An 11,659-nucleotide genomic window follows, 5' to 3' on the forward strand; every position below is an offset into this window, starting at 1 on the left:
TCTTGTCAAATAATTTGGTCTCTAGGACTCATTACTGGCAAAACTGTAGTGAGGCAGGCAGGCTCATATACTAGTGAGAGAGTATAAACTGAGGAAAGATTTGTAGAAAACAAATTAACCTTTAAAATGTCAGTACATTTTAAACACTTCTAGGAATCTCTTCTAAGGAAATAATTCATTAAAATTTTGGGGAAAAATCTTTATGTAATAATGTTTAAAACTAATATTTTATATATAAAATACTGGAATAAATGATTATGGTGGAGGTCACACACACACACACAATTATACAGCCACATGACAAAATTTTATGCACCTGTTGAATGTGTAATGGAATAGAAAAAAACTGTCTCAAACAATGTTAAAATGATAGAATAGATCACAACTCTGTATGTACAAAATTATTTCAATAGTGCTTGCTTCTCATGTGTCTGGGTGGCTCAGTCAGGTGTCAAACTCTTGGTTTCAGCTCAGGTCATGATCTCAGGGTCATAAGATTAAGCCCCACGTTGGGCTCTGTGCTCAGAGAGAGATTCTCTCTCCCTCTCCCTCCTTGTCAGCCCCTCCCCTCGTTCATGCTCTCTCTCTCTCTCTCTCAAATAAATAAATAAAATCTTTAATAGTGCTCACTTTAGCAACACATAGTAAAATTGGAACAATACAAAGGAGATTAGCATAAACTCTGTGCAAGAATGACGCCCAAATTCATGAAGCATTCCAATTAAAAAAAAAAAGAAAAGAAAATTATTTCAACAAACATAAGAATAAATAGGAAAAACTGCATCAAAATGTAGTATTGGATATCTGATTATTTTCTCCTACTTCTCTTCATAAGTTTTTTGTCTTTTGCAACTTTTATATGTATATATCTTTGAATTAGAAAAGAATTAAAATTTAACAATTGTTTCATAATAAAAAACTGAAAAACATTTATATCTTTATTGAAATGAATAATTAGATATTTTCCTTTTTTTTTCTTTTGAGACAGAGAGAGAACATAACACACAAGGAGAGAAGGGACAGAGTGTGGGAGAGAGAAAATCTTAAGCATACTCCACGCCTAGTGTGGAGCCCAAAGCAGGGCTCTATCTCAGGATCCTGAGGTCATAACCTGAGCTGAAATCATGAGTCAGAAAATTAACCAGCTGAGCCACCCAGCTGCCCCTAATCAGCTATTTCTCTAAATTATAATTTTACATTGAGAAGTTTGGGAGGGAGGCAGAGTTTCTGAAAAGTTATTCTGATTCTCTGTGGGACCTTGTCTTTATAAGCACAGTTAACATGTTCTAGAACAAAAAGAATGTATGTCAAAATATTGTGCCAAGGACAAGTAGTAAAAGTTAAGAACAGAAAAGTAGAATTAAGAGATATTCTAAGAGTTATACTTTCAATAATGAATACCTCAGTGTTCTCTTTTGTAAGATTAGAGATTTTGACTGATTAACCTCTGTGTTCTTTCAGTACCAACAGATTATGCTTTTATAATTTTCTCTCCAAAAATAATAATTTGCATCCAGATTTACCTTTGCACAAATATATCTCCCTTTATTGCTGGGGAGGATGTAAAATTTATATATATATGCATATATATTATATATATAAAGTATATATATATAAAATGATGATCTAATGAACTAATGGATGGATAATATATATATATATACAGGATATATATCCTAATGGATTATATATATATATATATATATATATATATATATATATTCTCAGGACCATAACCTATTGCCCTGCCATCCACAGTTTGCTTGCAGATTTCTTGTTCTCAGCTTTCACAGGTTCTCAGTTTTATGGAAAGTGGAATTATTCTTTACAAATCACTTGTTTAGGCTTTGAAAACTTATCCTCTTGACTTCAAACCACATAATCTTATTCTTGCTGTTTTATTTTGTTTTGTTTTCTCTTAGACACTGGAGCATGTTTCCCTCCTTGTTTAAATTGCTTTGCATTAGGGTCATTAATTGGTGAATGTTGAGGGCTCAACATATGCTTCCCATAAAGTTGCCAGCTTCCTCCGGTGTTATATGACAGCCTTCTTGAAAGTTGAAGGACAAGGTGCTTGCATTTCATCTAAAAAAAAGACATAATTTGAACTAATGTAAATTTATAGTAGCCGAGATTACATTATAATAGAGAAGTCTGCAATGGTGGATGTAGGAAGAGTCATAAAGGACAAGTTGCAAGGGTGAAATATATTAATGTCGGTAACAGGATGTGAGAGCACACCATGTATACATCTGGGAAGCTTCAGAAGCCAGGGAGGGAAACCATCAGGAAACAGAGGCTGGTTAAATATCACATTGGTCTCAATAGGCAAATCAGATTAAAAACAATCTTGAAGTTTTGAGTAAAGTAAATAAAATCACACTCTGTAAAGCAAGAAGTGATTTTGTAACTGAGAGAAGCTTCCTGTAACTGCAAGTTTTATGTGAGGTCCCTCAATACTCTTTAGACAATTTTTTTTTCTGGACTTTTTATCAAGGTCTTTTCGGTTTTTGTTTTGTTTTGTTGTGTTTGTTTTGTTTTTTGTTGTTGTTGCTGTTGTTTTAGTAAGCACATGAACCCCAAAGATAGGATTCACAGGGAAGGTTGCAAACAGAAGCGAGGTTTTTTTGTTTTGTTTTGTTTTTTGGGGGTTTATTTATTTATTTATTTATTCATGAGAGCCTCAGAGAGGGGGCAGAGATATACACAGAGAGAGAAGCAGGCTTCATGTAGGGATCTCAATGTGGGACTTGATTCTAGGACCCCAGGGTCACACCCTGGGGCTAAGGCAGACTTTCAACCGCTGAGCCATCCAGGCATCCCAGAAGAGAGGTTTAAAATAAAAGTTACATATACTTAAAAATGAAGTGCCTTTACCTCCTTTCCTTGTTTCTATTAAAACAAAATTTTTCAATGAAAGAATGAAAGCTTGGAAGAGAAAGAAAATAGAACTGCATATGGGCAGGAAGAGATAAATCAAAGATGAAAAGTTAAAGAAGACATCAGGATAAAGAGATGGATATTCCATAGTAAAAGAAATCTGAGGGCTCATCTGGGAAATAATAAAGGGTCCCTGACTACACATAATAATGTTGCTGATTTTTTTCTACTAAATCCAAGAGAGTAGTAGCATAAATATCTATAAAAATAATTTCCATTGCCTAGCTTGTTCAAAAACTTTCATTTCCAAAGAAAAAGAAACAATTTATAGAGTTTGAATATAAGACATAATGAGCTTTTGCAATATATATTTATGTTTTTGTGTTGATGAAGATGATGAAGATATAGTCTTGCAACCCTGTATTAACATACACTACACATATAGGAAGAGTTAAGAACTACACTTTCTGATGGCATCATACAGGATGTTTGTTCAATGTAACAGTTATACTTGAGTAAATTTCAAAGCAAATTAATGATATCACATTTTTAAGCATCATGCAGGAACAATGGTCATTAATAATAAACAATCAAGTGCAAATACAAAATTAACAAATATTCTCCAATGAGGTCAGAAGAACCCACTATTGCATTTGGAAATTAAAATATAATGGGCTTGCCAGTCATAAAGTTCTAGGTTTGGTGAGGAGAGAAAAGTTCTCTTACTAATGAGCTATATGATTTCACAATGGAATATCAGGCAGTAGCTTGGATATGTGGCTAGGTATAGATAAATAGAATTTCCACATTTTTCTTGAGTAACTTGTAAAACTTTCAAAATAGTTGATATTGGCTTTTAGGTGAAAGGCCATTTTATTGATAGATGGTCTGATAATACTGGCAATTAAAATATTTGGGAACTACATAAAAATCCTTTACAAACATCTTTTGGCAACACAAACTACCTTACATATAGCTCTCAAAAATGAAAATGTTCCAATCCAAGGAGAAGATAATTTAAAAAGTCTGGAATACTGAGAAAATGTAAGTTATTGTAACTTTCTTTGTTTTAAAAGATTTTATTTATTTATTCATGAGGACACAGAGAGAGAGGCAGAGACACAGGCAGAGGGAGAAGCAGGCTCCATGCAGGGAGCCCAATGTGGGACTCGATCCCAGGCCTCCAGGATCATGCCCTGAGCTGATGGCAGACTCTCAACCTCTGAGCCACCCAGGAGTCCCAATAAATTACTGTAATTTTCCATCTCAAGTTCCTACTAAGAGATTTATGTAATATAAAGCTTTTTTTGGTTCTTTCTTTAATTATAACAATTGCATATCAGTCACATCATTTTATTTGTGATTTGGCAATACGTGCTACTTTTATTTGCCATGTTATGGCTTTACAAATTTCTTGCAAAATTTTATCTCATTTACTAGAGAAAATGAATCATGGTGTGGAGTAAAGATACCCAATTCATTTGTTAATGAATGAATGAATGGTGAATACATTCATTTTAAAAAATCAAGGAAGAAAAGAAAAGAGGAAGAAAGAAACAGAGAAATGGAGGAAGAAAGAAAGGGATGGGGAAAGGAAGTAAGGAAGGGAGGAAGAGAAAAGAAGAGTTGGCAAACAGAAAGAACAATAAAGAGCAAAGACTGAAGATTCCTGAAGAAGAATTTCTCCTTAAGACTGCAACATTACCTAAATTTCCAGCTTGTTGGCCTGCCCAGATTTTGGATTGTCAGAACCCATATCACATAAGTCAGTTCCTTAAAACAAATCTTTGTCTCTGCATGTGTAAGTGATAATAGATGATAGATAGATATAAAGGTAAGAAAAAAGAAGAGATAACAAATAGATATATAGATATGAATAAATAGAAATAAAAAGAAAGAAGAAAGATGATAGATGATAGATCAATTGATTGATCTCCCATTGATTCTATTATTCTTGAGATCTTGACAATACATATTTTATATTTAAAATAATAATTTAATAGTTTCCATTGAACTGCATATTATAAACTCAAAACTCTTAGAGGAGTCTTAAACCAATCAAGGTTGTTCTGATAACATTGGCCTTTTAATCCTGTTTTAGTGGGTTATACAGACGAACTCCCACCACCAAAATGTTTATTTCTAGGGATCTTCAGGTACCATAAAACTATAAGGATTGTGTGGGTAGAAAGAATGATCAAGTTAATCAGCTATAAGTAAGAAAAAATCAGAAAAACATAGGAGAATATAGAAGAATATCTTTTTATTATAAGTAATCAAATTAGTTTCCTCATTTGTAGCTAACAATCTCAGAGATCTTTGTAAAGAAGGATCTGTTTTAAAATAAGAACTATGGACAAGGTTAGCACCCTTTCAAAATGATCTTGTCTAAGAAAGAAATTTCTTTTATTAGTGTAATTATACCTAGCGAAAAAAGTCTTCTTAATTCCTTAATATTACATCATTGTAATCCTACAAGAGCCTTATAAGTCCTAAAATCTCTCATGAATTTTCCACACCAGTAATTTTTAATATTGGCAATGGCATGTTCCTCATCATAAATTCCCCTGTAGATTAGCTAAAATATTAGAAAATTATTCTTGTTGTAAGGTAATGTTAAAATATGTTTATATCAGAAACAATATAATGGTAATTTGCACATTAAGTGAAAAGTTTGTGTATAGGCATTTAAGTTTCCTGGAAGTCTCATCCTGAAGATCACTGAACTCTTCTATAACCACTAAATGAGCAATGTTCAAATATTTATAGCTATAATCCTAACTTCAGTACCCCAAACAATAGAAAACTAGACTAATCTAAACTCACAGGACTGCCACTGTCTAGTATGGGAAGGATTTTGAATTGGAAGAATGAAAACTTTTGAATCAACTCTATGATTTTGAGTTACCGTCCCAAACTAGCTTTTTCAGCAATGAACATGAAGAGGGCATCTGTGGTTTGAATATTTCCCCCAGGTAATCTGTGATCCAATATATTTGTGAACCGCTAGACTTGAAGCAGAAAGAGTACTCAGAAATATTGCAATAGTCTAAATGAAAAGTGCGAGGCTGAAATAAGTCCTATGGCAACAGGAATATACAAAAATTAGACATGATGGACAATAAAGCTAAGAGAGTGAGGGATACAAGATAGTAAATAATTAAATTTGGAGACAGAGAAATGGGAGGCATCTGGATGATTGTAGAAAGATTAACAAAAATAGGGAAAACAGAAGGTGGAGAAAGTAAACATGGAAAGGTAGTATATTCAGCTTTTATTGCTCATCAAGGAATCTGTGAATGATTAGAGTAAGCTGTATATTAAAGCAGCCAGAAAGATAGGTTAGGAATGCAGAAGAGAGATCTAAACCTGAAATACAGATGAGGGTTACCATTCTAAAGGTAGTGGAAGGAGGAGGAGGAGGAGGAGGAAGAAGTAGCAATAAAGGGAACTTGTAGAAAATATGTAGTCTTGTTTTCAATGGGTATGTTTATTTTTATATAAATATTATTATAATAAATTTATTAGTATGCAATCTGGTCTTTTTCCACTCAGCAAAAGGTTTTGGAGATTGTTCCATGTTGGTACATATATACTGACTTCAACATGAGTAAATATTTAAATGATAATGAAATTTCCAGAAGGATATACAACAAACTGAAAATGATGATTACCTCTAGGTAAGGGAGGTGATTAAGATTACGCATTGCGGTCAAAGAGACATTTAAATATTCTTGTAAATTTTATTTATTTAATATGGAGACTGAATTTGTGTATTGCCAATAAAATCAAGAATTCAGTTTTTTTTTTAAGTGAGGTTAGACTATTTCATTCAGATTTGTCATTCTCTGCTTGCATAATTCGTTGAATTCTCATGATGCTTTGGAAAATTAAATTATGTGCTGAAGTCTCTTGGAAGTCCAAGAAAATGCCAATGTTTTGTCCTAAAATAGCAATTTAATAAGATACATTTATTTCTACTGAATTGGTACTGAAACTGCTAGTGCATATGTATCAAAACCTTAAGTAAGTAATGCAGCTGCAAATGTCTACATTTGTAGATCATCTATCATCTTTATCAGGATATTTCTATCAGTCATTCTGACAAAAACAGCGTGCATTTTTAAAATAGCAAATCATTTAAAATATGTGAAAGTGCTTTCTCGAAATTCACTATCAGAGTACTTGTGAATTCTCTCAACAAAGTGAAAAAAATGAAACGATTATGATACATTTTCCTCCTTTTATCTTGAAGATTGACTCGTTTGTTCTCTACATTTTCCTTTTGGTAATATCCAGACAAACTCCCTCCAACATGTCAGAAGCCCTTTTCTCTCCTTTGTCCATATAACACTTGCAGAGAATTAACTCATTCCCATGACATTAACTTCTTTCCATTAAATGAATGCCACTCAGGTGTGATATCTCAAGTACAAGTGCAGCTGTCATCTCTCTCTCATACTTGACACATTGTAACCTCCCATAAACACCCCAAACACATTTCTTTATCTTTCCTTCCTCCCCCATCTTGCAAATCAGGGTCACTTCCAAAAGGACTTTCTCTTTGGCATCCTTATTTATTGATAGTTCCCCAAGGTCATTAAAGGTAGGAATGTTGAAGCAGAAGCTCCAAATTCAAATATCTGCCATAGCTAGACAGGAAACAGGAAGAAGACTGGATTCAGGCAACATAGAGTGATATTGACCAGTTATTTAAGGGTACACAGCCCAGTAGAGGCAGGAGCCTCTTCTTAAACTAGCATAGCCTATTGCCAACTTAGGGTTACAAATACCTAGTCCTGCCAATTAAAAAAAAATGGGCTCCTGGATGGCTCAGCCTGACTTTTGATTTTTGCTCAAATCATGATCTCAGGGTCCTGAGATTGAGCCCTGCTTCTGGATCTGTAATGGGTGTGAAGCCTGCTTAAGATTCTGTCTCTCCAAAAAAAAAAAAAAAAAAAAAAAAAAAAAAGATTCTGTCTCTCCCTCTCTTTCTGTCCCTCCCCCATTCTCACAGGTGCGCACCCATGCTCTCTCTCTCTCAAATAAATATGTCTTTAAAAATCTTATATTAAATGCTGGTAACAAATTTTATACTAAAACGACGGCAAAATAACAACAACAGTAATAAATCCAGAACAGTTGACAGCCTTTTATTATAGAGGATTTTGTCTGATATCTAAGGAAGCAAAGCTGTGCTTCCATTCTTATTAATTGGCTTCTGAGAGCCAGGAATTAGAGCACACACACACACACACACACACACACGAACAAACAAAAGAACAAAAAACAGGTTCTATCTTGCTTTAGTCTCTGAAGCAAGTGAAATCTTGAAGATTACCTGTAAGTCACTGATTCCCTAAAAACAAACAACTCTATCACTGATTTTTACAGTACTGATATCTGAAAATATATCAAAGCCTTTTTGATACCTGAAAGGTCATCTGAGAAAATTGCTGTTTTCCCACCTAGAATAGAAAAACTGTAAGGTCAGTAATTCTGGTAATTGGGTATGCGAGAGTGTGTGTGTGTGTGTGTGTGTGTGTGTGTGTGTGTTGTATTTTTTATCTGATAACCCCGTGCTGCTAACACTTGGACTCCTTTATAAATGTTCTATCTGGGACACCCAGGTGGCTCAGTGGTTAAGCATCTGCCTTTAGCTCAGGTTGTAATCCAGGGGTCCTGGGATTAAGTCCTACATCAGGCTCCCAGCGTGGAGCCTGCTTCTCCCTCTGCCTGTGTCTCTGCTTCTCTCTCTCTGTGTTTCTCATGAATAAATAAATAAAGTTCTGAGTAAACTTTACTCTTTTCTAAGTGGCATTATTTCCAACCTAACCTTAACACTTAAGTCGCTATTCCTGCATCTACAATTTGATGTTTCTTCCCTCAAATTGTTTCTTGAACCAGTTTCAATCTTTAATTGTGGCAACTATTTTTACAACTCAGGCTTTAAGCCTCTTGCACTGCATGCACAGTTTCTAATGTTGGGCAAATCCTTTCAACACATCATACATGCAAAGTATAATCAAGTTATAATCAAGTTTATTTCCCTAATAAATTCCTTTCAATAAATCCCACACCAAAAAAAATCAGTTTCAAATTCCTTAGATGGATATTCAGAGATTTCTAAAAACAGGTATCTCTTTACTATCTCAAGTGGAGTAGTTTACAACACAGACTACCTTTTTAAGCCCAACCAGCTCTTCTTTCTCCTTCTCCACAGCAAAAAGTTCTCTCTCAGCTCCTTTGCTCATACTCCTTAGTTTCTTGAATAAGCTTTGCTCTGCACTCCCTTCCTCTGTGCCTTTGCATTTTTAATAAATTATAATTTTTGTTTTCAAATAGTATATATTGGCATGGGAAAAAGCACATGGCATATTGTCAAGTAAAAAATTATGAAGCATTATAAATAATTGGATATTATTTCTTAATGACAGAAGATGGCAAGAGAACAAGAGCACAGGGAGACTGTTTTTCAGATCCTCAAATATTTAGGCAAATTACATTTTATTTTCATTGTTCTTTTTTATTTATTGTAATTTTTGCTTTTTACATTAGTTATTTTATACCCAGAAAAAATAACCATATGCGCTTATATATGGTACCCAACCTTTAGGACCCAGCTCTAATAAATACTTTGCTTTGTCATCTCAGAATTCATCCATCCTCAGAGATTTCTCTTGGAATTCTTCATAGCATTTTCCATAAGAAACATTGATTCATCTTGTTGATAATGCATTAAAACTCAATTTTTTCAGTTCTTTGACCACTAAATTCCAATCCTCCTCCTCCAACTCACCTTTATTTGGACCCAGGATTAAGCGTTCCTTACCCAGAAAAGACTAGGGTATCTTACCCATATCTAATTTAAAATGAACATAATTAATAATAAAACAAAATTTCCAAGCAAATTAGGATTTTATTAGTCTTTTGAAATAAATATTTAAAATATAAAATTATTTCAAATTTAATTATTTGTTAGCTTGCACATTCTTGCCCATAAGTGAATAAGTGGTTGCATGTGGTGTACATATACACATGCTAAGCATGTTTTTAAACTATTGGATAATTCAGTACCAGCTTCCAGCACATATTCTCTTGGTCAGATCCATGACATTGTTATAGCCGTGATTCCTCAGCCACCATCCCAATTTCAAGCATATTTCTCATCCACCATTACTTTAGTTTTTCAATTTAAGTATTCTATCATCCCCACATCAACAATTCTTCAACCAAATTGAGCACTCCAAGCTATTATCCTTATAGTGTTTTCACTAGCCATCACCTACTTCACCACTTTTATTCCTTAACCAGTGCAAATTCCATGGTGTCTCAGGAAGTAGGAAGGCCCGAGGACAGGAACAGAGATGAAGGAACAGCCAGTCAGTGGAGGAGTCAGAACACACACCACATTTATTGATTCAGTTTGTTGTCTTATAAGGGCGTGTTTTATGGTGCGCTAAAACAGTTACAGTAGTGACAACAATGGTTACTGATCACACATTATGATAAGAAGCATTACAATAGTGAAAATACTTGAGATGCTGCAAGAATTACCTAAACTTGACATAAAGACACGAGGTCAGCAAATACTGTTGGAAAAATGGCACCAATAGACCTGCTCAACAGGAGTTGCCACAAATCTTCAATATATAAAAAATTGCAGTACGTGGGAAGCACAATAAAGCAAAGCACCATAACATGAGGTATACCCGTAATCCAGTGCCAGGAATGGATGAGAAAATAAATAGTAACCAAGTAAAATACTAATGTTTCCTATTACTTTGTTTTATTCTTTCAGTTACACGCATGTATAGCTTATCACTTTAGGGGATTTCTTCTTCTCATTAATTTATTCATTCATTCAACAAATATTTAGTAAGAACATATTTTTGTCTCAGAATGTCATTGGATTTTTGTAATACAAAGACAATTAAAACAATTTCTTTGCTCAGTGAACTAATGTAAACTACCCTAAATTTACTAGTGGATTTAATGAAGCCTTGTATACATGGCTGCATATCCAATAATATTTATATTAATTATTCAATTAAAAAGTGAAGAAAATCTTTCATAAGCCTCTAAGTAGATAATTGCGTATGGGGACGTCAGGCGCACGTCACGCACGCACGTCACGCACGCTGGCCGCACGCAGCGCCCCTCCTCGGCGGTGTCCTAGACGTGAGCCGCCGCCTGTCCTGGGTCTCGTCCACACACGAGACGCTCCTGGCGGTCCGGGGGAGAGCGCCCGGGTCTGGGCCGTGGGCCGAAGACGCCAGATCTGGCGGGTCCTCGCGGCGTGTGTGTTCTCCTCAGGGAGGCCGCGCTGCTTGCGTGGGGAGGCCTGGGCAGGCAGAGCACATGCACCTGCCGGCCGGCTCCATGGCACAGGATGACGGGGCGGGTCCTGGATGTGGGGAGCCTCCTCCAGGGCTTCCAGCCAGATCTCCAGGGGCACCTCCCTGCCGTGACAGGACCGGCTCCCTCCATTGTCCAGGGATGCGCTGCACTGTGGGGTGACTGGGCCCCTAGTCAGACCCTCGACCAGTTGGGGCTGCCTGCCCAGATGCTTGGCCTCCACGACACGTTGGACAACTGACGCCCCGTCGAGCTTCCTCAGCTGGGGATGGGAGTGCTCCAAGGCGGCCGTCTTCACCGGGAACTAGTCAGCTCCCTCCAGGCCTACTACGTTTCTGCAAGGTACGTTCTCAAAGGATCATCATAAGGATGATTCCCGGGCTTGCTTCAGGGGCAGGTTCTCTTCCTTGGCAGGAGTGTG

General features: G+C 35.8%; 1 non-coding gene across 1 annotated transcript; it reads left to right on the forward strand.

Moving 5' to 3' along the window:
- The first annotated feature begins 622 nt into the window (after positions 1-622).
- Positions 623-727, forward strand: LOC140596438 (U6 spliceosomal RNA). The gene has a single exon (XR_011998411.1). It is a non-coding gene; the product is annotated as a U6 spliceosomal RNA (small nuclear RNA).
- Positions 728-11,659: the final 10,932 nt, after the last annotated feature.

This window comes from Vulpes vulpes, unplaced genomic scaffold (genome assembly GCF_048418805.1).
Source record: "Vulpes vulpes isolate BD-2025 unplaced genomic scaffold, VulVul3 Bu000000642, whole genome shotgun sequence".
NCBI lineage: Eukaryota > Metazoa > Chordata > Mammalia > Carnivora > Canidae > Vulpes > Vulpes vulpes.